The sequence below is a fragment of the Phyllobates terribilis genome, unplaced genomic scaffold, assembly GCF_046119375.1.
Source record: "Phyllobates terribilis strain yellow unplaced genomic scaffold, ASM4611937v1 Scaffold_11__3_contigs__length_659146591, whole genome shotgun sequence".
In the NCBI taxonomy this organism is placed as follows: Eukaryota; Metazoa; Chordata; class Amphibia; order Anura; family Dendrobatidae; genus Phyllobates; species Phyllobates terribilis.
In genome coordinates, this window is record NW_027362771.1 from 351857337 (window position 1) to 351883600 (window position 26264).

General features: G+C 44.9%; 2 long non-coding RNA genes across 2 annotated transcripts in view; both read left to right on the forward strand.

The window, feature by feature from the left end:
- Nucleotides 1–7253, forward strand: part of LOC141165171 (uncharacterized) — a 38323-nt gene extending 31070 nt beyond the window's left edge. Inside the window, exons 2-3 of the long non-coding RNA XR_012251079.1 lie at nt 1422–1474; nt 7155–7253. This is a non-coding gene — a long non-coding RNA (uncharacterized lncRNA). The remainder of the gene's footprint in view (nt 1–1421; nt 1475–7154) is intronic.
- Nucleotides 7254–11346: 4093 nt separating this feature from the next.
- Nucleotides 11347–20364, forward strand: LOC141165172 (uncharacterized). The gene is made up of 2 exons (XR_012251080.1): nt 11347–11464; nt 20086–20364. It is a non-coding gene; the product is annotated as an uncharacterized lncRNA (long non-coding RNA).
- The last annotated feature ends 5900 nt before the right edge of the window (nt 20365–26264 follow it).

The following is a 26264-nucleotide window of genomic DNA, read 5'->3' on the forward strand; positions in this document are numbered from 1 at the left end:
TTAAGAAATGAAGGTCAGTCAGTCTGAAAAATTGGGCAAACTTTGAAAGTGTTCCCAAGTGCAGTTGCAAAAACCATCAAGCGTTACAACGAAACTGGCTCACATGAGGACCGCCCCAGGAAAGGAAGACCAAGAGTCACCTCTGCTTTTGAGGATAAGTTTATCCAAGTCACCAGCCTCAGAAATTGCAGGTTAACAGCAGCTCAGATTAGAGACCAGGTCAATGCCACACAGAGTTCTAGCAGCAGGCACATCTCTACAATAACTGTTAAGAGGAGACTTTGTGCAGCTGGCCTTCATGGTAAAATAGCTGCTAGGAAACCACTGCTAAGGACAGGCAACAAGCAGAAGAGACTTGTTTGGGCTAAAGAACACAAGGAATGGACATTAGACCAGTGGAAATCTGTGCTTTGTTCTGATGAGTTCAAATTTGAGATCTTTGGTTCCAACCACCATGTCTTTGTGCGACGCAGAAAAGGTGAACCGATGGACTCTACATGCCTGGTGAAGCATGGAGGAGGAGGAGTGATGGTGTGGTGGTGCTTTGCTGGTGACACTGTTGGGGATTTATTCAAAATTGAAGGCATACTGAACCAGCATGGCTACCACAGCATCTTGCAGCGGCATGCTATTCCATCCGGTTTGCGTTTAGTTGGACCATCATTTATTTTTCAACAGGACAATGACCCCAAACACACCTCCAGGCTGTGTAAGGGCTACTTGACCAAAAAGGAGAGTGATGGGGTGCTACGCCAGATGACCTGGCCTCCACAGTCACCAGACCTGGACCCAATCGAGATGGTTTGGGGTGAGCTGGACCGCAGAGTAAAGGCAAAAGGGCCAACAAGTGCTAAGCATTTCTGGGAACTCCTTCAAGATTGTTGGAAGACCAATTCCGTTGACTACCACTTGAAGCTCATCAAGAGAATGCCAAGAGTGTGCAAAGCAGTAATCAAAGCAAAAGGTGGCTACTTTGAAGAACCTAGAATATAAGACATATTTTCAGTTGTTTCACACTTTTTTGTTAAGTATATAATTCCACATGTGTTAATTCATAGTTTTGATGCCTTCAGTGTGAATGTACAATTTTCATAGTCATGAAAATACAGAAAAATCTTTAAATGAGAAGGTGTGTCCAAACTTTTGGTCTGTACTGTATATGAGGAGAATGCAGCTGACATGTTCACTGTAACCCAACGATTAAAGTAATTTAACTAAATCCATCTTCACAAATCAACTCTTAAAGGAATAAAGCACCTTTTTTGTAGAAAGCAGTCTTAGTAACGTGTAGTTGTGTATTTAGGATTATTCTTCTATAGTTTATGTTTAGTAACTATTCCTGAATTTATTCATATTTAATTTACATATATAAACTCGGCGATGAGTTAATTGTAATATTTCTGCCTCTTTATCCCTTCTAGACAAGGCGCTGCATAATAGAGCATTAAGTGTAGAGAGACCACTGGAAAAACAGGCAAGTTTCCAGACTTTTACATGGTTTACTGCATTTTGTGCAGAGAATTTATAGAAAACATTTCCAAACAGATGTGTTGTGCTTAGTGGGCTGCCGATAATTATTTAATAATATCATATAATGTGTACTGTAACTGTTAATAAATTACCATAATTATTGTACAACCTTGATCGATTCTAAAACAGATGGACTAATATGTCATGCAACAGATGCACAGACTAGACTACTATCGGACACAGTAATATTCTTGCAAACAAACACTTGTATTTAGGAGCAGAGATACTTTGGGTAGTGGGATCTATTAGCTTGCCGAAGCAGATACAGTAAACAGAGGAACACGTAAAGGTAAAATGTATTAACCTCAGGCATTCATTGCTAATGAGACTTCTTTTATTATAAATCATACTGTAAATGTATTTCTTTTTATAACTACCTCTAATAACCAATTTAATAGCATAGATTTTTCCAAATTTAGTAGTGATGAGCGAGCGTGCTCACTTCTGCTCTGTACTCGCCCGAGCATCTCACTGCTCAGCGCTCGGCGACTACTTCCGAAATGCTCGGCCGGGAGCTCGAGTCCCTGCCCCGCATGTTTGGCGCTGTTTTAACAGTGAATAAACATGCAGAGATTGCCTGCCACTCACTGTAATGCCGTAGCCATGTTGGTTGTGGCATTACAGTGATTGGCTGGCTGCATAGCGTTATCGGGTCTATATTAGACTCTGTGACCCTATGCACGTCACAGTCTACCCTTCAGACAGTCAGAGTAGGGAGAGGTGCTGCTTAGCTAGGGAGAGAATTGGCAGTTTATTAGTTAGGTATAAATATTCCACATCTACTGCAATAAATATATATATATATATATATATATACACACACACACAATTGAACTAACAGTCCTTCTAAGGATTAATCCAGCTGCATATATTATTCCTGGTGATAGTAGGAGTTAGGGAGGCAGAGTTTGAGGACAGTGTATACAACAGAAAAGGAGCAAGTTCTGTCTTCTGCTGTTACAGATATCCATAGCCCTAGAAATCAGGGCTACTTTTTTATTTCTTTTGCTCTTAATCCTGATTATTTATATCTATATCGCCACTGCCTAAAACTGTGGTCATCAGACGTGATCCGATATTACTGCCGTAATAATCGTCACTTTTTTTGGAGCGTGCCAAATATCACACTTCATTGAAAATGGGCAAGGGACGGGGAAGTGGATGTGATGCTAATGGTGCACGCAGAGGCCGAGCCCTTTGGCAAGATTAAACTGTGCCTGCTGAGGGAGCACAACAAACACCCACATCATGTCGAACTACATTCCGGTCCAAATTCTAGGGGGCCGCGGAACACCACTCTTGAAGCCAGAGCAGTGTGAAAAGGTTGTTGGTTGGATAGCAGATAATGCTTCCAGTCAGTTTGCCACCACCACCACCACCCTGTCTTCCACACGGTCCAGTCTCAGTAGCTGTGAGTCTGGACTACATATTCCTCACCCTGTTCCTCCTTTCTCCCAGCATGCCGAGTGCCCAGAGACAAGTGATCCCAAACTTGGACACTCTGAAGAGCTGTTCACTTTTCCATTTATAGATTCGGGCCTCTTGCCCAGCCCACTTCATGTAGTGATGCCCAAATATTTGAGCAGCCACAGTCACATGAAGGTGACTGTGGGAAAGTGCAATTAGTGTTGCAAGAGGTGAATGATGATGATGAGACACAATTGCCAGCAAGTCAGGAGGAGGCCCAGGATGCGTACGTGGAAGACGAGGTGGTGGACAATGAAGCCACTGACCCAACCTGGCAAGGTGACATGCATAGCGAGGACAGCAACACAGGGGGCGAGGGAGGCGTAGCACCACAACAGGCAGGACACACGGTGGGCAACTGTTCCCCGGAACACCAACACAAAGGAAGTTGCCAGTCCAACTGTTAGGTCTTCCAGAGTCTTGCTCTTTTTTAAAGACTGTTCAGATAACGCCAAAAAGGCCATTTGCAACATCTGCCACGCCAGCATCAGCAGGGACAGCAAAACTAACAGCCTTACCACCACCAGCATGCTCAGGCACATGACAGCAAAGCACCCGATTAGTTGGGTCGAACACCAGGGTCCAGGATCAGTGTCTTCGGGTAACACCATTGCCTGTTGTGCGTGCACGCCAATCCTCTATCCATGGTGCAGGCGAAGATTCCTCCCGCCCTGCACCTGTCGTTGCTCACTAGCAACCACCACTCGCAACCACGTCCTTGTCCCAGCGCAGCGTTCAGTTGTCCCTACCTCTGTCCTTTGTGAACTGTGGGGCATTGGCTGCATATTTGCGCTTGCTTTCAGAGCTAAACTACCATATTTCTAGACTGCTTGCACTTGAAATGTTGCCTCTTAGGCTCGTGGAGAAGGAATCTTTCCGCAACCTCATGGCAGCGGCCATCGCTTGGTACTCTGTCCCCAGACACCACTATTTCTCCTGGTTTGTCATCCCCGCCTTACACAAGCAAGTGTCCCAGAACATTACCCGTGCCCTCAACAACGCAGTTACGGGGAAGGTCTACCTAACCACAGACACATGGACAAGTGCTTGTGGGCTGGGACGGTACATCTCGCTGACGGCACACTGGGTTAATATAGTGGAAGCCGGCACCCAGTCGGACCCTGGGATGGATCACGTCCTCCCAACGCCGAGGATTGCTGGACCTGGGTCAATCAGGGTCACCCCCACATTCCACAGCTCCTGCTCCTCCTCCTCTTCAGCCTCCATCTTTGAAATGACCACATCAGTTGGAAGCTGGAAGCACTGCAGCACTGCATCGGCCAAGTGACAACAGGCTGTGCTGAAGTTAATGTGCTTAGGGGCCAAACCTCACACCGCTGCAGAGTTGTTGATTTGACAGCTGTAACAGAGCAGGCAGATCTGTGGCTGTCACCACTGAACCTACAGCCAGGCATGGTCATGTGTGACAATGGCTGGAACCTGATGGCGGCTCTGAAGCTAGGCAAGCTTGCACATGTACCATGACTGGTCCATGTGCTCAACCTAGTGGTTCAGTGGTTTCTCAAAGCCTACCCAGATCTGCATGATTTGCTTGTGAAAGTACGCTGCGTGTGTGCCCATTTCCGAAAGTCTCCTACAGCTTCCGCCGCCCTCGATGTGCTTCACCAGCGTTTGCAGCTTCCAGCTCACCGACTGGTGTGTGATGTCACCATGCATTGGAACTCAATGATGCATATGTTGGGAAGCATTTGTGAGCAGCAGAGGGCAGTACCAGATTCAACATGCCCGTCAGTATTCAGGTCAGCCTCCGCATATAAGAGCTGATGAGTGGGCATGGAAGTCTGACATCTGTGCCGTCCTCCAAAACTTTGAGGACTCCACCAAGATGGTGAGCGGCGATGACACCATAATTGGCGTCACCATATCGCTTTTCTGTCTACTGAAACACTCGCTGCTCACAATTAAAGAGGAGGCGTTGCCGGCAGAGCACGATGAGATGGAGCAAGGAACCATACAGAGTGATGCCACACAGCCCAGCCTCATCTCATCTCAACTCGGATTGGGTGATTATGAGAAGGAGGAGGAGGAATAGGAACTGTTTTTCTGTGCTACAGACAGTCCTATCCACACAACAGTCATACCGTCTGTTCAGCGTGGATGGCCTGAGGAGAGGGAGAATGAGGAGGAGGATGAAGAGGAGGAGAGCATGGACAGTCGTCTTCTTGGTCAGGACAGGGATGACTTGGCTGTTGGCAGTCTGGCACACATGGCTGAGTTTGTTACACTGCCTTTCCCATGACCCTCGCGTTGTACGCATTTTGACCGACCGTAATTACTGGTTGGTCACACTTCTAGACCCACGCCACAAGGAGAACTTTCTATTTCTCCTTCCCGTGGTGGAGAGGTTTAATAAAATGTTGCAGTACCAGAAGGCCCTTGTTGAGGAATTAAAAAAAATTCCCATCTGAAAACGCTGGTGACAGAGGTCACAGTTCCTTGGACAACCAAAGAGTACAGGCGAGGGAGACACAAATATGATGCAGAAGTGGCAGGGGAACACTGTCAAAGGTGTGGGACAGTTTTCTCAGACCCTCCCAGCGCCCAGGCCCTGATGCGTGGGGTATTCTGATAAGGAGGGAAAAGTTTTGGAAGATGCTGAAGGAGTACCTTGCCGACCGTACCAATGTCCTTCGTGATTCCTCTGTGCCTTATAACTATTGGGTAACCAAGCTGGACATGGGGCATGAACTGGCTCTCTATGCCTTGGAGGTCCTGGCCAGCCTGCCGCTCGCGTTTTATCAGAGCGGGTTTTTAGTGCCACCGGGGGCATTATAACTGATAGGCGCATCCACCTATCAACTGAAAATGCCAACAGGCTGACTCATCAAAACGAACAAGGGCTGGATTGGGCCAGACTTCTCAACACCATCGGATGATAGCAGCAGAATATAAATTCAAATCCAGTGGCATTTTTGGGGGGTCTATTCCCATGCACCTCTTCAAACCCAGACATGGGTATACGCTTCTTGATTTTGTCTATTTTCTGCTGTCCTCCTCCTTCTGCTCCTCATCCTCCACCACCATATCACCAGGGTGACTGTGATGCAACACCCACATAATTTTTTTTAAGGGTGTTTATGATGCCTGTAGGAAATTTTTTTAGAGGTCTACCTCTAACATTCTGTATGTTATATAGAATGTTCATGTATGTTTTTCAGCCCATGAACTTAGTGCATGGGCATTACCAGTTTGGAGACCCACTCCTTAACAATGGTAACAATTTTTTTAATGAGGCCCTCCTTGACATCTCTTCAAAGGGGGTATTGGAGTGCGTCCTAATTTTTGGCAGCCCTCGAACTTGCTGCATATGCAATAACAGTAGATGGAGACCCACTCCTTAATAATTGGAACAACAAAGCATAGCCGGCTGATGGCCCTCTAACAATAGTAAGAGCTACCTGATGGCCTTGTAAAAATAGGCTTTGTGACTTTCACAGTCACTCCTTCATAAATGATGTGTCTGATCATGTCTCACACCACATGGCCAGATAAGGTGTTAAAATGACATTTACGGGTGAATGTATTTTTCACCGTTGAAAGCAATGCAAAAGTGCAAAAACGCATAAAAAACACTACATGTGAACATAGCCCAAGGTATGGAGGAGCATTTTTGGTTTTGGTTATTTATTTTGCCTTATATAGAAGTAATTACCCTGGAAAGAATGTTCCTTAACATTTTTTCCATTTTAGCTTAAAAGTGACGTAATACTCTGACAACATGTTCACAGCAGTGACCTGGGAGTCAGAGATGCTTCCAGGGGTCTTCCCCATGCTGTTCCTATATCATTTTGACACTTTTCCCATCGATTTGGCCAATTTTTCCAGGGGGCCGTCGGAAAAATGTTCAAGTTTGCCATTGACTTACATTGGGCTTGTTGCTCGGGTCGAGCACCCGAGCATTATGATTTGCTCGACTCGAGCAATGAGTACCCGAGCATTCTAGTGCTCGCTCATCACTACTATTTAGGTTACTATTTTATGAATGGAATTGAATGCCTAATTGAGTTTAAGTTTAAGCACTCAGCATTAATGAAGGAGACATTAAGTGCAGCTCTCCAGAAATTACATAATTAGATGGCTGAAAGTAGGTCAGAAATTTATTCTTTTAGATGATCCCTATGGGCTTCACCAATTAGATGGAACTCCACTCACTGCAGAAGTTCTTGTTCAGAAGATTGCTAAGAGAATATATGAAGAGAATGACAGAGGAGTTTTTCACAAGATTGTTTCCAAGCTCCTAAACGTTGGTAGGTGAAGATTTTTCATACCTACAAATTATCAATTAACCAGTTATTCCCTGCAGAAAATATTGGAACATTTCCTTGTAATTTATTCAGGGGGGTCACCCAGAAGGTAAATTAATTTTAGCTCGCTCAGAGATGTTTGTCACGGAGGCAGTAACCCATTTTGGCCTTGTCCTTGATGATGTAAAGTTTGCATGCAGAAAAACTCATACTGTAGGTCTCTGTAGAAATTGAAGCCACAATGATGACTGGCTGCAAACTTTCTCTAATTTTCATTTTATTTTAGATTGATTGAAGTAACAAAAAATCTGTTGCATAATGCAGTTTCTAAAAAACTTTTCTAATTGCATATACTTACACAGTAATGTGTGATAAGTGAGAATTATGCAATGCATGCAGTAGACCTTTGTTTTCTAGATGTCTGTACATATCTATATATAGGTATACATTTAAATGTACAGTAAATTGTTTGTGCAGTTAACCCCTTCACGACCTTGGCTGCATTCATACGTCCAGTTCGCCTGGTACTTACCAACCTTGGACGTATGTATACATGCAGGCGATTTTGCGCGCACAGAGGTTGTGTGCGTGCGATCGCCGCCGGATGTCAGTTGATTCTGACAGCAGACACCCGGCACCAGGAGCGGTACCCACACCGCTCCCGGTGCTTTAATCCCCTAAAAGCTGCAGTCAATATCGATTGCAGCATTTAGAGAATAGGCAGAAGGAGGAAGCCCCCTCTGCCCTCCGATTGGCGCCCCACGACGTCATCGCATGGGCCCGATCGTTGTAATGATGACTCGACATTGTCATGACGACATCCAGGTCTCTAGAGCTAGCAAACTTGCTACATCATTATTTTTTTCTAGATCAGATCAGCACCATGGTCACCTCTGCCTGGATATTATGACATCATGAAGCAGCCGCTCACCCAGAATTTCTTAGCTACTTAAGGTGGGTACTTATGAATACGTCCTGGTATTCATTGATCTCTTCCCTTGGTTGCCTGAAGCTTGGGCAGTGACCAAAATTAACGCAAAAGGAAAAATAAAAAAATTGAAAAGTGAGGTGGTTTGCAGATATGGAGTGTCCAAACCATAGAGAGTGACAGAGGCAGACACTTCACTTGAAAACTGATGAAACAGATCACGGCAACTCTGGGGATCGAACAGGCTTTCCATGTTCCCTATCAATCCCAAAGTAGTGGGAAGCTGGAACACCTTAAAATAGTTGTCCACTACTATTTAAAATAGCCCAATTTGTTTTTATGATGAAAAGCAGCTTCTTTCTAATTACCACCCACTGCTGTTTCTGCCTGTGAGCTGCGCTATCACTGGCTGCTCACAGGCAGCATGTGACCCCCCCCCTCCCCCGCTAACCTATCATCATCTCAGGTTTGGCCTATCATCACCTTGCACCCTCATCAGGTTTGGCATATCATCACCTCGCGCCCTCATCAGGTTTGGCCTATAATCATCTCTCGCCCTCATCACGTTTGGCCTATTATCATCTCGCGCCCTCATCACGTTTGGCCTATCAGCATCTTGCGCCCTCATCAGGCTTGACCTATCATCATCTCAGGTTTGGCCTATTATCCTCTCGCGCCCGCATCAGATTAAGCCTATCATTATTTCGCACCCTCATCAGGATTGGCCCATCATCATCACTTGCCCTCATCAGGTTTGGCATATCATCGTCTTGCGACCCTCAACAGGTTTGGCCTATCATCATCTTGCACTCTCATCAAGTTTGGCCTATCATCATCTAGCGCCCTCATCACGTTTGGCCTATTATCATCTCGTGCCCTCATCAGTATTGGCCTACCATCATCTCACGCCCTCATCAGTCTTGGCCTATCATCATCACTCGCCCTCATCAGAATTGACCTACCATCATCTCGCGCCTTCATCAGGTTTGGCCTATCATCATCTCTCGCCCTCATCAGGTTTGGTATGTCATGACTTCTCGCCCTCATCACGTTTAGCCTACCATCATATCGTGCCTTCATCATGTTTGGACTATCATCATCTCGCGCCCTTATTAGATTGGGCCTACTATCATATCACGCCCTGGTCAGGATTGTACAAACAACGACCAACATATCTTAAGGAAACAATGGCTGAAACCTCGGTAAATCCAGAGTCAGCCAGAATAGTCTCATATAGCATTTAGAACAGAAAAAAACATGAGTACAAAGTGGCATAAAAAGTTAAAGTTTTATTTAGTCAATCTGTAAATAACTTACATTAATATATTAACATATGTCACCAAATACTGTATACACCAGCTGAGGTAATATTTGTTGGTGACATATGTTTGATTTTCGGTGATTGCCTGTGCTATTACGGGCCGATGTGCGCCTGCGCCGCTGCCCCCCGACTTCCGCGCATGGATTTGGCTATCTTTATCCCCTGTGTGTGGTCTCCGGATGCGTGACCGCACGTGCTGGAGATGCATACAGGGGGCGTGACGGCCATTATCCATGGGGCCGAACGGGTTTGGTACTGCCACGCATGCGCCGCTTCAGGCCTTCATTTGATCCTGATTTGCATGATGATGCTCAGTATTCATGGGGCAGAGCGGGTTTAAAACTACCACGCATGCTCCGTCTAAGATCCTTATTTATCTTGAGCTATGTGTTTCAATCACATGACGCACCATGTGACCAATTGTGGGTGTATTTATAAATGTCCTGTTCATTCTCTTTCATTTACCTGTCTCTTGATTAAGCTTTTTACAAGCGAAACATGCGTCGAGACACCTTTGCCACCTGTCCTCCGTGTCACCCTGGACACCATATACAATTGTGGTAAGCATCTGGTAAACCTGGGTTTGGTTTAAACATTTTTATGTGCTCCACTTCTAATATACAGCCTTATTCTATCCAGTATATCTCTGGAAAGATACCACACTATGTATATGGACTCTATCTTTTTAGCTTGGGTATGATATGCCTTTGCAGGTAGGACTGCGTTTTTCTTCCAGCACATTGCACTTTGTCATGTATTACATTAATATATCCATAATATAAATATAAGTTATTTACAGATTGACTAAATAAAACTTGAACTTTTTATACCATTTTGTACTCATGTTTTTTTCTGTTCCTCATCAGGATTGGCCTACCATCATCTCGTACCCTCATCAGGTTTGGCCTATCATCATCTCGCACCCAAATCAGGTTTGGCCAATCATCATCTGAAGCCATCATCAGGTTTGGACTACCATCATCTCGCACCCTCATCAGGTTTGGACTACCATCATCTCGCATCCTCATCAGGTTTGGACTACCATCATCTCGCGCCCTCATCAGGTTTGGACTACCATCATCTCGTGCCCTCATCAGGTTAGGTCTACCATCATTTCGCACTCTCATCGAGATTGGCCTATCATCATTTCGCTCTCTCATCGAGATTGGCCTATCATCCTTTCGCTCTCTCATCAAGATTGGCCTATCATCATTTCGCTCTCTCATCAAGATTGGCCTATCATCATTTCGCTCTCTCATCAAGATTGGCCTAACATCATCTCGCTCTCTCATCAGATTTGGCCTACCATAATCTCGCACCCTCATCAGATTTGGCTTATCATCATCTCGCACCCTCATCAGATTTGGCCTGCCATCATCTCGAGCCCTCATCAGGTTTGCCCTACCATCATCTCACGCCCCCTCATCAGGTTTGGCTTATCATTTCACGCCCTCAGCAGGTTTGGCCTACCATCATCTCGAGGCCTCATCAGGTTTGACCTATCATCATTTTGCACCCTCGTCAGATTTGGCCTACCATCATCTTGCGCCCTCATCAGATTTTTCCTATCATCATCTCAGGTTTGGCATATCATCATCTCGCGCCATCATCAGGTTTGGCCTACCATCATCTAGAGCCCTCATCAGGTTTGTCCTATCATCTCATGCCCTCATCTGGTTTGGCTTATCTTGCGCCCCCATCAGGTTTGACCTATCATCATTTCGCACCCTCATCAGATTTGGCGTATTACCATCTCAGGTTTGGCATATCATCATCTCGTGTCCTCATCAGGTATGGACTATCATCATTTCCCTCCATCATCAGGTTTGACCAATCATCATCTGGAGCCATCATCAGATTTGGCCTACCATCATCTCGCACCCTCATCAGATTTGGCCTACCATCATCTGGAGCCCTCATCAGGTTTGGCCTATCATCTGGAGCCTTCATCAGGTTTGGACTACCATCATCTCGCGCCCTCATCAGGTTTGGCCTATCATCTCGCTTCCTCATCAGGTTTGGCTTATCATTTCACGCTCCTTATCAGATTTGTCCTACCTTCATCTCAGGCTTGGCCTTCCATCATCTCGCGCCCTCATCAGGATTAGCCTACCATCATCTCGTGCCCTCATCAGGTTTGGCTTATCATCATCTCGCGCCCCCATCAGGTTTGACCTATCATCATCTCAGGTTTGGCATATCATCATCTCGCGCCCTCATCAGGTATGGCCTATCATCATCTCGCGCCCTCATCAGGATTGGCCTAACATCATCTCACGCCCTCATCAGGTTTTGCCTATCATTATCTCGCGCCCCCATCAGGCCAAACCTAAGATGATGATAGGCCAAACCTGATGGGGGTGCGAGATGATGATAGGCCAAACCTGATGAGGGCGCTAGATGATAGGATAAACCTGATGAGGGCGTGAGATGATGGTAGACCAAACCTGATGAGAATGCCAGATGATGATAGGCCAAACCTGATGAGAACGTGAGATGATGATAGGATAAACCTGATGAGGGCTCGAGATGATGGTAGGCCAAACCTGATGAGGGTGCGAGATGATGGTAGGCCCAACTTGATGATGGTGCGAGATGATTATATGCTAAACCTGAGATGATGATAGGCAAAACCTGATGGGGGCGCGAGATGATGGTAGGCCAAACCTGAGGAGGTGATAGGTTTCGCGCCCCCATCAGATTTGGCCTATCATCTCCTCAAGTTTAGCCTACCATCATCTCGCGCCCCCATCAGGTTTTGCCTATCATCATCTCAGGTTTAGCATATAATCATCTCGCGCCATCATCAAGTTGGGCCTACCATCATCTTGCGCATTGATCAGGTTTGGCCTATCATCATCTCATGCCCCCATCAGGTTTGGCCTATCATCATCTCAGGTTTGGCCTATCATCATCTCGCGCCTTCATCAGGTTTGGCCTACCATGATCTCCACCCTTGTCAGATTTGGCCTATCATAATCTCGCACCCTCATCAGGTTTGGCCTATCATCATCTCAGGTTTTGCACATGTTTGTGTGAGTGTGTGTGAGCGTGTATGTGTGAGCTTGTCTGAGTGTGTCTGTGTGAGCGTGAGTGTGTGTGTGAGAGTGTGTTTATGTGAATGTTTGTGTGAGAGCGTTTGTGTGAGTGTCTGGGTGAGAGCGTTTGTGTGAGTGTCTGGGTGAGTGTGTGTGTTTATGTGACTGTTTGAGTATATTTGTGGGAGTGTGTTTGGGAGTGTTTGTGGGCGTGTATGTGTGAGCATGGTTTTGTCAGCATGTTTGTGTGTTTAAGTGAGTGTGCTTATAGGTTTATGTGAGTGTTTGAGGGAGAAAGTGTGTGTTTGTGAGTGTGTGGGATAGTGTGGGTGTGCATGTGTGGGCGTGTTTGTGTGTGGGCGTGTTTGTGTGTGGGCATGTTTGTGTGAGTGTGTTTGTGTGGGCGTGTATGTATGAGCATGTTTTTGTCAGCGTGTTTGTGTGAGTTTTTGTGTGTGAGTGTTTATGTGAGTGTGCTTGTATTTGAGTGTGTGTGTTTATGTGAGTGTGTGGGATAGTGTTTGTGTGGGAGAGTGTTTGTGTGGGAGAGTGTGAGAATGTGTTTGTCTGAGTGTGTTTATGTGAGTTTGTTTTAAATTAATGTGAGTTCAATAGTTAGAAAAATCTGATACTTTCCATAAATTATTAGGTGTAATTTAAACATTTTGCTATAAAAAAAACAGCCTCCTCCATATCCACTCAAGCTGTCTTATCCATCACCAAGATAGATGCGTTTTCTGCCATTTAGGTAGAAGTAATCTTCAAACAATTTGCTTCTAATTTAGACAAAGTAGCTAGAAGGTATAGCTTGCAAACCCTACATGTGATGTTTGCCTATTAAACAATAGTTGTAATATGTATTTGCGAAACTTCCATTTTCTCTATGCCTGACCTACACTACTTCATTTTTTAGCAGGTAGTAGTACATTGATAGTTTTTGTGTTTAAGAGTGCGTATGTGTGTGAATGAGAGAGCATTTGTGTGAGAGAGTGTGTGTCAGTGATAATTGTGTGAAGCAGTGTGTGTGAGATTGTGTGTGTTTGTGTGAGAGAGAGTATGTGTGTAGGAACGTGTGTCTGTATGAGAGAGTGTGGAGTGTGTGTCTGAGAGTGGGGGTGTAGGATAGTGTGTGTGAGAGAGAGTGTGCTTGTGTGTAAGAGAAAATGTTTGACAGTTTGTGTGTTAAGAGTGTGTTTGTGTAAGTGTGTGTTTGTGTGAGATTGGGTGAGTATGTGGGTGAGAGAGTGAGTGTGTGTATGAGAGTGTATTTGAGTGTATGTGTGTGAGCGTGTCAGACTGTATTAGAGTGTGTAGGAGAGTGTGTGAGCGAGTGATTGTGTAAGAATGTGTTTGTGCAGGAGTGTGTGAGTGAAGGAGAGATGGTGTGCGTGTGAGAGTGTGTAAGAGTGTGTGTATGTGTATCAAAGAGTTTTTGTGTGTAAGGGTGTGTGTGGGATTGTGTGTACATGTGAGCGTGCATGCGAGAGTGTGTGATTGTGTTTGTGTGTAAGAGTGTGTTCGTGAGTGTGCATGTGAGATTGTGTGTGAGTGCGAGAGAGTATATAAAAGTGTGTGTGAGAGTATGCTTTCGTGTGAGAGTGTGTGGAGGGGAGAGTGTGTATGAAGGAGAGTGTCTGGTCTGAGAATGTGTGTGTGAAAGAGTATGTTTGTGTGAATGTGAGTGCGTTTGAGTATGCCTGTGTGTGTGAGTGAGAAGTTTTTTTGTGTGTGAGAAAGTGTGTGGAGGGGAGTGTGCAAAGGGAAGTGTGTGTGTGTAGGAGAGTCCAAGAGAGAGACTGGAAGGAGACAAAGCGCAGATATGGAAAAGATAGCACAATTGCGCTCACCTGGTTTGCATTCTGTACACACAACCACTGAAAACACTTAAGGCTGCTGCAGACCCACGAGGAGATAAAAGCATCGATACTAGAAAACAAATGTCAAATCATTAAACCATTTACAATTAGAGTGGCATTCGTCATTCTTCCTACAACAGCGCAGAATCCACCCATTTGTTTTTCAGTATCGATGTGTGTAGGAGAGTGTCAGAGAGTGAGAGTGTCTAGAGAAAAAGAGTGTGTGTGAGAGAGTGTCTGGTCTAAGAATGTGTGTGTCTGTGTGAATGTGAGAGTGTGTGTGAGATTGGGGGAGAGAGTGTTTTTGTGTGAGAGAGAGAGTGTGTGTGTGAGGCAGTGTGAGAGTGAGTGTGTATGAGAATGTGTGTTTGTGTAGAAGTTTGTGAGTGGGGGAGATTGTGTGTAGATGAGTGTGTGTAGGAAAGCGTGTGAGAGTGAATGTGTGAAAATGTGTTTGTGTGAGAGTGCATGTTTCAGAGTGCGTGTGTGGGTGTAGGAGCGTGTGTGTGTGTTTGTGTGAGGGTGTGTATGTGAGAGATTGAGCATGTGTGCTTCTGCAGAAGTGTTTGTGTGAGAGTGGGGGAGAGTGTGGGTGTGTGTGGAATGTGAGAATGTTTTGTGTGAGGGTTTCTGTGTGTGAGAGTGTGTGTGTATGAGTGTGATAGTGTCTGGTCTGAGAGTACTTATATGTGAACGTGTGTGTGTGAGTGCCTTTGTGTAGGAGAGAGTGTGTATGTGGAGTGCCTGTGTGAGTGTTTCTGTGAGTGAGAGAATGTGAGAGAGAAAGTGAGATCGAAAGATAGTGTGCGTGCGAATGTGTGTGTGTGTGAGAATGTGTGTGTTAGAGAGTGTGTGTAGTATGTCAGAGAGAGTGAGTGTGTGACGGTTTGTGTGTGAGAATGTGTGAGTGTATGTGTGAGTGTGTGTGTGTGTGGCTAAGTGCCCATGATGAAGAAATGCTGCATATTTTTTACGCTTCTCCCTGGCAGGAAAAACGCATGCGGATTTTACATGATTTTTTCCTGCCAGGTAGAAGCGTTTGTCAAGCGTTTTTGCAGGCATTTCTGCATGCGGCTTATCAAGCGCTTTTCCAAGCGATTTTAGCATCAATTGGAAAAGTGCTTGACAACTTTGGTCACACTATATAAATCCATGCAACCGGCATGGATTTATATAGTGTGACCAAGTAATAGTTAAAGAAAAGAATAAGAATGGTAAAAAATAAAGATTATACTTACTTTCCGATGGCCCCCGGTGTTTTCTCCTCTTCGTCCGGTCTGTTGTGTGGGTCGTGGTGGTGTGAAAGGACCTGCCATGACATCATTTAGTCACGTGACAGGTCACGCAACCACCGACGGTCGCGTGACCTGTTTCATGACTAAATTACGTCATGGCAGGTCCTTTCACACGACCGCGACCCATACAACAGACCGAACGCATCGCTGAGGAAACCGGGGATCATCGGAAGGTAAGTATAATCTTTATTTTTTATTTTAAATTCTTTTTTTAACAGGTTCTATGGTACCCGGGTCTGGAGGAGAGTCTCCTCTTCTCCAAACCCGGGTACCATCCGCACATTGGACCGTATGATATCCGCTTGTGAAAATGTGTTCATACGGATATTATGCGGTTCAATGCAAGTCAATGGCGGCAATTACGCTGCGTGGCCGCAAAATTAATGGACATGCCGCGTATTTTTCCGCAATGATAATCCGCAGCGGAAATTTCCGCAGCATGTGCACAGCACATGCGGATTATCATTGGGGACCATGAGGCACGTATTACCAAGCGTTTTTTAAGCGTTTTCGCTGCAGAAATTCCGTGGCAAAAACGCTTGAAAAACGCATAGTCGGCACGCAGCCTGAGAATATGTGTGTGAGAGAGAATGTGTGTGTGTGAGAGAATGTGTGAGAATGTTTGAGTGTAGGTGTGAGTGTGATAGAAAGAGTGTGTGTGATATTGTGTGTGGCTGTGTTTTTAAGTGAAAGATTGTGTGGGTTTGTGACTGTGTAAGTGAGAATTTGTGTGTGCGAGTGAGTTTGTGGGAGAGTGAATGTGTTTGTGTGTGTCTGTGAGAGAATATGTGTGTGTGTGAGAGAATGTATGTGCGCGTGCATGGTAGTGTATGTCTGTGAGAATGTGTATTAGAGTGTGCGAGAATGTGTTTTTGTGAGTGCGCGTGAGCGTGATAGTGAGTGTGTGAGAGGGTGTGTATGTGAGAGTGTGTGAGTGTATGTGTATGAGAGTGTTTGATAGAGAATGTGCGAGAGACAATGTGAATTAGAATGTGTAGGAGAGTGTATGTGTGTGTTTTTGTGACTGTTAGATAATGTGTGTGAGACAGTGTGTGTGCACACGTGATAGTGAGTTTGTGTGAGAGAGTGTCTGTGTGTGAGATTGTGTGTAGGAGAGTGTGAAAGAATGTGTGAGCAAGAGAGAAAAAGAGAGTCGGAGAGTGTGGAGGGGAGTGTGTGAGAGTGCATACATGTGTGTGTCAGTGAGTGAGAGTTATGCACACACACAGGATGCAGACATGACGTACGGTACGCAAACATGCACGCATACAGAAGGCAGACATGCACACACAGTACGTAGACATGCACTCAAACATGCTTGCACACGGTACACAGATATGTACACATACAATACGAGACACGCACATATACAAATATATACACAGATAAGTACACATACAGGCATACGTACATATACATATTTGAAGACAAATTTACAGAAACTCTGCTGTGAACTCCCTAAGGTTAATGCAGTACAGCTGGCCTGTTCATATAGAGGTAAACAGTGGAAACCCCCCACAAATTACACCATTTTGGAAACTAGACCCCTCAGGAACATATCTAGATGTGTGGTGAGCACCTTGAACCCCCAAGCTGCTTCACAGACGTTTATAACATTGAGCCGTAAAAATAAAATGTTCACATTTTTCCCCAAAAAATGTTTTTTAGCCCACAATTTTGCATTTTCATAAGGGTAACAGGAGAAATTGCACCATACCATTTGTTGTGCAATTTCCCCTGAGTAAGCCGATACCCCATATGTGGGGATAAACACTGTTTGGACACATGGCAGGGTACGGAAGGGAAGGAGCGCCAGTTGACTTTTTGAATGTAAAATTTGCTTGAATAATTAACGGACGCCATGTCGCGTTTGGGGAGCCCCTGATGTGCCTAAACAGTGGAAACCCCCCACAAGTGACACAATTTTGGAAACTAGACCCCTCAAGGAACTTATCTACAGTTGAAACAAGAAGTTTACATGCATATGTGTCTTTTTATATAGTGTATGTTTTTCTCAATATCTGACATGAAATCAGAATAAACCTTTCCCATTTTAGGTTAATTAGGATTACCATAAATTTTAATATTTGCCAAATGCCAGAATATATTCTATAATATAATAAAAATAGTATGTACCCCAAAATGTTACCAATGAGTAGTGTGGAGAGAGCACTTAATTTACGGGGTGCATGTCTCCTGAATCACAAGCTGGGCACAATGTATGGGGGCACAATGTATGGGCACTAAACTGGCATATTTGCATTTCTCCAGAAAAAAAGCTTGGCGTGGATGTCACAAAATAGTAACTGCAGCCATAGATGAATTCATTGAGAGGTGCAATTTCTACAATGGGGTTACTTTTGTTTTTTTTGTGCTATTCTGGCACTTCAGGGCTCCGCAAATGTCGCACGCAAACTATTCTAACAAAATCTGTGCTCCAAAAGCCAAATAGCGCTCCTTCCATCTCAGCCCTAACAGTAGTGTGGCCTAACAGTAGTTTCTGACGATATATAGGGCAGCACCTCATTAGGGAGAAAATGCGCAATAAATTATGCAGTCCATTTTCAACTATTAACCCTTGTGTACCTGTAAAATTTGCAGCAAATACAAAAATGTAATTTTTACCACTAAAATGTCATATTTCCATATCTCAATCGTATAAAATTCTGTGAACATATGGGTTCAAAATACTCACTCCACCCCTACATGAATTCTTTAGGCAGTGAAGTTTCTAATATGGGGTCACTTGTGGGGGATTCTGCTGTTCTGGCACCTCAAGGCCTCAGCTAATGGAACCCACAATCTATTCAAACAAAATCTGCATTCTAAAAGCCAAGTAGCGCTCCTTCCCATCCGACCCCTGCTGTGTGCTCAAACAGTAGTGTACAACCACATATTGGGTACTGCCACATTCAGGAGAAATTGCATAAAAAAATATGGGGTCCAATTTCTCCCATTACCACTCGTGTAAATTATAAATTTGGTGCTAAAACAGTATTTTAGTGGAAAAAAAACTATTTTTTGTTCTCACATCTACATGTTATAAAGTTTTTTGAATCACTTGTAGGGTAAACATGCTCAGTATACCCCTAAATTAATTCCTTAATTAGTTTCCAAAATGGGGTCACTTGTGGGGGGGTTTCTGCCAGGGCTGTGGAGTCGGTAAGCCGAACCTCTGACTACGACTCCAACTCTGATTCCTCAATTTCCATGACACCGACTCCGACTCCCTCATACATGGCTCATGTTTAAGTGATAAATTTACTGTAGCACAGATTCATCTCAGCTAAAAGTCTAGACCCTTAGATCAGGAATAGGACATTTCATAACTTTCCCAAATTCTTACGAAAAAAAATATTCCCCATAAACTGCATTGAACTACTGTACCCAATTTATTATATAGTTTAGGAGTTGGAGTTGGTCCATTTTATACCGACTCACCAAAATGGACTCCGACTTCGACTCCACAGCCCTGGTTAGCGCTAATACCAGGCCCCGGGTGCTGACAACTGTCATCAGCCTTGCCTGGTCTTCCTGCGACCTGCAAGACCAGGCAACGCTGATGATAAAAAAAAAAAAAAAAACTGTGGACTCCCACCATATATTTTATCCCCTTAGTGAGCAAGCCAATTTTGACCTTAGAGGGGTTGTTCACTACATTTTATCACCCCCCCCCAATGCATTCCCCTGGGTCAAGCTGTCAACCGTGTGTCATCAGTGTGCACGTGTGTCATTAGTATGCATGTGTGTGGCACGCACGTATATCCTTCGTGCTGCCAGAAAAAATTACATGCCTGCAAGTTTTTCACACGGACATGTGAAAAAACTGACATTCATGCACCACCATTGAATACAATGGGTGTGCGTGTGTCCGTATTTGCAGTCCTTAAAAAGTGGATGTGTGAAGGTAGCCTAACACATACACTTCACATTCTGTGTGTAAATAGACAGCACATCTATACTACAGATATGCAATCACCACATATACTCTATGGATTAAATCAGTATTTTTTTTAAGAGAAAACCAGGAGTGAAACAAACAGATAAAATCTATCTTGGAGATACCTGTTCCGACTCCTGATTTTGGCTTACAAATTCCTGACCCAAATCCAGGCCAAAATCTGTCTGTGAAAGTGTCCACAGGATGGCGGCAGTAATATGGGACAGTGTTTTTATGATTTCTCCCACAGTCCCTGCAGCAGCTTCAGCCGCACAGTAACAGATGTGATACCAGGGGCGAGGGGTGACACCTGCTGCAATCCTTGTATACTGCGGCCATTGTACTGGGGTCCTAGAAAGTTATACCACAGGGAAGGTAGTGGAGAGAGGAATACGGACACGGATCATTGACACTTATCTGTCACTTTGTGATTTACTGATCTCAGGCTCCGCAGGAAAAGCTCATCACAATCTTCCATCTGTGGCCTGGAGAAAATGCTGCTCTTGTTTGGCGTCTAAGGGGAGGACACATCTGCCGGTGAGACGATTGCTCTGCTCAAGTGATCGGCTGCAGCTGGTGCGAGTGGAGGATCAAGCGATGTCATAAGGCAGAAGGCGATGAGGTGAAGAGAGAAGCCCAGGACCAGAAGAGCAATTCATTATTGTCACTGCTTTGAAAACATCTTCATTTTCTTTGTAATCTGGAATAAATATTTATTTAGAAACTTCTCTCTGATAGAACAACCACCCCCGATATACCCAGCACAGGATGTGCCCCGGAATCTCTACTATAGTGCACATGATATAATCTATATATGTACTTCATGGTACAAATGGTGACAAGACCACTACCTGCAGCCACCAGTAGAGGGAGCGCCGGAGCGAGCTGCATAAAGCCGCACATTACATGTCCTGTGAATACATTTACCTGGCGGTAGATGGCGCCGTTTTAAAAACATGAGTAAACAAGATCAACTGTCGCTGGCCAGCGCTGGCCACCAGGCTCCTTCCCCCAGCTCCAGAACAGTGACGGCCGGGTGGGCAGGCGGCCCCTAACATCGCCCTATGCCTGCCCCCCGCCGTCGGTACCCCCTGCGGGGTCAGCGTCGCCCGGTACAGAAGCCGTCGTCTGTCACCTCTGCAGCACGCAGGGTACTTCTGGCAGTTGGAATCCGGTGCTGCGACGCCCTCCCTGGGCTGCTGGGGGTTATCGGAGCCGGGTCAGTGTAGATGTGGTGGGGGGATGCAGTCGTGGCCTCGACCCGTTCCGTGCCCAGGGCTGTCACATAAAAATATTGGGCTTTCAAGGATGAGTGGTTATTCGACTACGCCACCTGCGGTTCCTGGTGATGGCCACCAGCGCTGCGGCAGTCCTCTGAGGCCGGTGTTCTGGCAGCACAGTTGGTACTACTCCCCACAGGCGGAGCAGGCCTCAGGGCAGTGGGTAGGAGGACTATGTAGAAGTATGGTGGGTGCAGTTCCGTGCAGGAATAAACAAGCGGAGGCGGAGTATGAAGTCATCCAGGTCTTTACTCACTTTAGATGAACTTTCAGCCGCAAAGCTTCTCTCTGCTTCTCACAGCATACTGTGGCCACCGGGTAGGGGGTTCAGCACTTTCCAGGTAGATCAGGAGCACCGGTCGAGACCCCGCTGGTGTGTTCCTCTCCTTAGTTTGTTCTCCCACTGAGTCTTCTCCTCACTGTGTGTGGTCTGAACGGGGTGTAAGGCCGGGTCCCACTGGATAAACGCAGTGTGAGAGATACAGGTGGCGACTCCGCTCCGTCCGTATCCCCCTGGGATCCACTAAGCCTCCGGGCTTTTCTGACTGAGACTTGAAGTGACAAAGTCAGATATCGGGGGCCGGTCACCCCTCTTGCAGCAGGAATCCCTCTGGCTAGGCCAAAATGAAGAATACAGGTGGCGACTCCGCTCCGTCCATATCTCCCTGGGATCCTTTTGCCTGTGGAGCCTATCTCCTCTGCTCCCCTCCAAGGCCTTCTCAGAACAGGACCCTGACCGGGCAGAGACATGGGTTAACTCTGACCCGCTCCTCGTCTCAAGGCCAGAGAACGAGGACCATGAATCTTCAGCGAGCTACAGACTCTTGCTGGACCCTGACAGAAAACCACAATCAAAGACCTTGAACTTAAGATGGCCATAGGTTATATAGATTCATAAGTGCTTCCTGTAAGTGTGTCTTCCACCCTCACCCACTACTTGGTTCCCCCTATCTTTGGTTCCCCCCTATCTCCTCTATCCCGGGCCGGGGCAGCACCCTGGTGCATTTAGGCCCCCTACAGGACAGGAGTGGTGTAGTGTTGAGTGTGAAGTGGGGTCCTGAGTGATGATCCATCCTTACCTGAAAGAGGAGATACCACACCTCTATCTGAGGTGCAGTACCCCTATGGCGACTGAACCCTCAGGGGCGCCACAGTGCCACGCAGGGGACGTCGGGTAGCGCGCTGATAGCAGAGGAGCCGGAGGCTGCGGTGCACCCGGGGCTGGATCAGGGTTGTGGCTATATCCCAGTGCGGTGAAGGGCCTGGTCCTTCTGGCCACTAGGATTTTGCTTTCTCACACAGAGCTGGCTATTTCCTACTGGGCAGAGGGACCAGGCCCTTCTGGCTACTAGGATTTATACTGCCCTATATAACAATGCTGAATCCCACTGGGCTGCAGGACACTTATTGTATATAGATATATATGAATACTGTAATGTTATTTTTCGCAGTAATGTTGAGGCGTGGACTAGATAGGACGTCTGATCACAGATATTTATTTTTATGGGACGTTTATACGCAGGAATTTTCCCCCTGATTTCAGTCTGTACAATATCCTGCTCTGATCACATCCACATCCCGTTTCATTTACTGGTAATCATTTTTGTGGATCACACGGCCACAGATTTTTTCCATGCATGTACCTAGGGGTGTTTTAACCCTCGGGTGACTTTCCGTTTTTATTTCATTTTAATTTTTTTCCTCCCCATAACTTTTTTATTTTTCTGTCCACATCGGCATTGAGAGCTTTTTTTTTTTTTTGGTGGGACGTTTTTATTGATACCATTTTGGCGTAGCTACCGTGTTTTGATCGCCTCTTATTGCATTTTATTGCAATGTTGTGGCGGCCAAAAAAACTTAATTCTGGCGTTTCAATTTTTTTCTCGTCATGCCGTTTAGCGATCCGATTAATTTATTTTATATTTTGTTAGGTCAGACCTTTCTGAACACCTCAATTCCAAGTTTGTGTATTTTTTTCTTGTTTTTTTTTAATGGAGCAAAAGGGATATTTGTTTTTTTTTTCTTATATTTTTATGACATATGATGTAACTGCATCATATATGTTGTGACGGGGTTAATACTATAACTAAAGGCCCAATGCACCAGGTCCTTCCTCCCTCTAGGATTCATCCTGCTTTATATAAGAAAGCTAAATCCCAGTGGTTGATTTCATGGTGTTTTTATTTGAAGTAAATTGATTTTTTAAAGGCAATCTGTCACCCCCTGGGAGTTATCAGACCTCTACTATGGGCATACAGGTGATAAAAATGTAAATCTATACTTACCTGTATGGCCCATATTAGAGGTATGCTTGCTTTTTTTTTTATAAAATCAGGATGCCGGGAGGAAGTGGAGACCAAACCTTATTGTTGCGCACCCTGGAGGTCACTGGAGCGGAAGTCACATTGCTTTAGTTCATGTGAATCACCTGAAGGGTTAATAAACTTCTTGAGCTTGGTGTCATCTATGCTGGTGACACACAGATCTACCTCCATGGACGCGATATCTCCTCCCTACTAACCAAAATCCACCAATGTCTGTCCGCTATCGCATCCTTCTTCTCTGCTATATTTCTAAAACTTAACAAGGGTAAAACAGAATTCATCATCTTTCCACCATCTCATTCACCCCCCCCCCCATTTGACCAATCTATCAACGTCAATGGCTATTCACTCTCCCCAGTCCCACAAGCTCGCTGCCTTGGGGTAACCCTGGACTCTGATCTCTCCTTCAAACCACATATCCAAGCCCTTTCCACTTCCTGCCAACTCCAACTCAAAAATATCTCCCGGATCCGCACATTCCATAACCACGAATTTGCAAAAACACTAGTGCACGCCCTCATCATCTCCCGCCTCAACTACTGCAACCTCCTGCTCTGTGGCCTCCCCTCTAACACTCTTGCACCCCTCCAGTCTATCCTAAACTCTGCTGCCCGACTAATCCACCTGTCCCCACGCTATTCCCCGCCTCTCCTCTCTGTCAATCCCTTCACTGTCTCCCCATTGCCCAGAGACTCCAGTTCAAAACCCTAACCACAGCATACAAAGCCATCAACAACCTATCTCCTCCATATATCTGTGACCTAGTCTCCTGGTACATACCTGCACGCAACCTCCGATCCTCACAAGATCTCCTGCTCTTATCTCCTCTTCCCACAATCGCATACAAGATTTCTTCCGTGCGTCCCCCCTACTCTGGAGCTCTCTACCCCAACATATCAGACTCTTGCCCACCGTGGAAACCTTCAAAAGGAATCTGAAGACTCACCTCTTCCGACAAGCCTACAACCTTCAGCAACCATTGCTCCACCATACTGCTGCACGACTAGCTCTACCCTCACCTACTGTATCCTCACCCATCCCTTGTAGACTGTGAGCCCTCGCGGGCAGGGTCCTCGCTCCTCCTGTACCAGTCGTCATCACATTTTGTTAAAGATCATTGTAATTGTTTTTGTATGTATACCCCTTTTTTCACATGTAAATCGGCATGGAATAAATGCCGCTATAATAATCTATAATAATATTAATGTGGTTTTTTGAACCTTGAGGGGTGTAGTTTTTAGAATGGTGTCACTTTTGGGTATTTTTTTGTCGTATAGACCCCTGAAAATCACTTCAAATGTGATGTGGCCCCTACAAAAATGGTTTTGTAAATTTTGTTGGGAAAATGAGAAATCACTGGTCATCGTTTAACCATTACAACTTCCTAACAAGAAAAAAAAAAAAATGTTTCATAAATTGTTCTGATGTAAAGTAGACATGTGGGAATAACTATTTTGTGTGACATAACTCTCTGATTTAAGTGCATAAGAATTCAAATTTGAAAATTTGCAACATTTTCGCCAAATTTCTGTTTTTTTCACAAATAAACACAAGTCATATTGAACAAATTTTACCACTACCATGAAGTACAATATGTCACGAAAAAACAGTCTCAGAATCAGTGAGCTCCGTTGAAGCGTTACAGGGTTAGTACCTCATAAACTTACCCTGGTCAGAATTGTAAAATTTGGCTTGGTCATTAAGGGGAATCAGTTACCCCTTGGGACTTATCTGACCTACTAAGATGGGCATACAGGTGATAGAAATGTAAATCTATACTTACCTGTATGGCCCATATTAGAGGTCTGCTTACTTTTTTTTTTATAAAATCAGGATGCCGGGAGGAAGGTGAGACCAAACCTTATTGTTGCGCACCCCGGAGGTCACTGGAGCAGAAGTCACAGTGTCTCCTCGGTGCCTGACAACTAGAGCCCAGCAGTGTAAAATAGGGCAGGGAGAAAAAAGAACGCGCCTTGCGTTATAGGAGCATTGCGCATGTGCGGGATGTGCAGACCTAGACTGCACGTCACAGAGCCCTGTGACGGGGAGGTGGGGGGATGTTTAAATTAAGTAGGTAGATAGGCATAGGCAAACAGATTTTATAAAAAGATATTTCAAAGCAAGCAGACCTCTAATACGGGCCATACAGGTATGTATAGATTTACATTTCTATCACCTATGTTATGTATGCCCATATTAGAGGTCTGATAAGTCCCAGGGGGTGACAGCTTCCCTTTAAGTGAGTAAACATCCAAAGTTGTACATTAATTTAAACCCTTTTATATATTTTGATGCAGCCATAAAAAATCAGCAACATTTAGTTTTTTGTGATGAATAAAACTAGCAATTTTATTATACAAATAATTACACTCAGTGCTGATTTTTCAGTTTGTCCCAAATTCAACTTTTGACGAATGTAGACCAGTGCTGGCCAGGAGCACCACCGTTTTTAACGGTGCAAGATCATGTGCACAGAACTTGCAAAATGTCATAGGAAGTCATGGAATAAGGTATGCAATGTGTTTTTGGCCCTTTTCCGCCCTGAAAAAACATACAAAAAATGCACCAAAAACGAACTGTGTGCACTTAACCTAAATGAGCCGAAGCATAAACTTGATACATGTGGAAAGTGTAAGAACACGTTCACACTATGGCCATTTCAGAGCGAAAACAAAAGAAAAAAAATGTGACAAAAATGTATATTTGGTGGAGAAAGATTGGACTTGATGGACCTAGGTCTTTTTTCTTCCTATGTAACTATATAAATATATAGTGTGCTATTACTAATTATTTATTTACTTACTATAGGGTATAGGCCAGCGCTGGACTGGGACTAAAAATCAGCCCTGGCACATAGATCCCACATACAATATTGTCCCCCCACCCCACTCCTACATTACAAAAAATGTTAACACCACTTCATTCAAAGGGGTTGTCCACAACTCTTGACAACCCTTTCTCAATCAGCACGTTTTCCCCTGTTAAAATAACAACACTTAGGGCTCATACCCATATGTGTG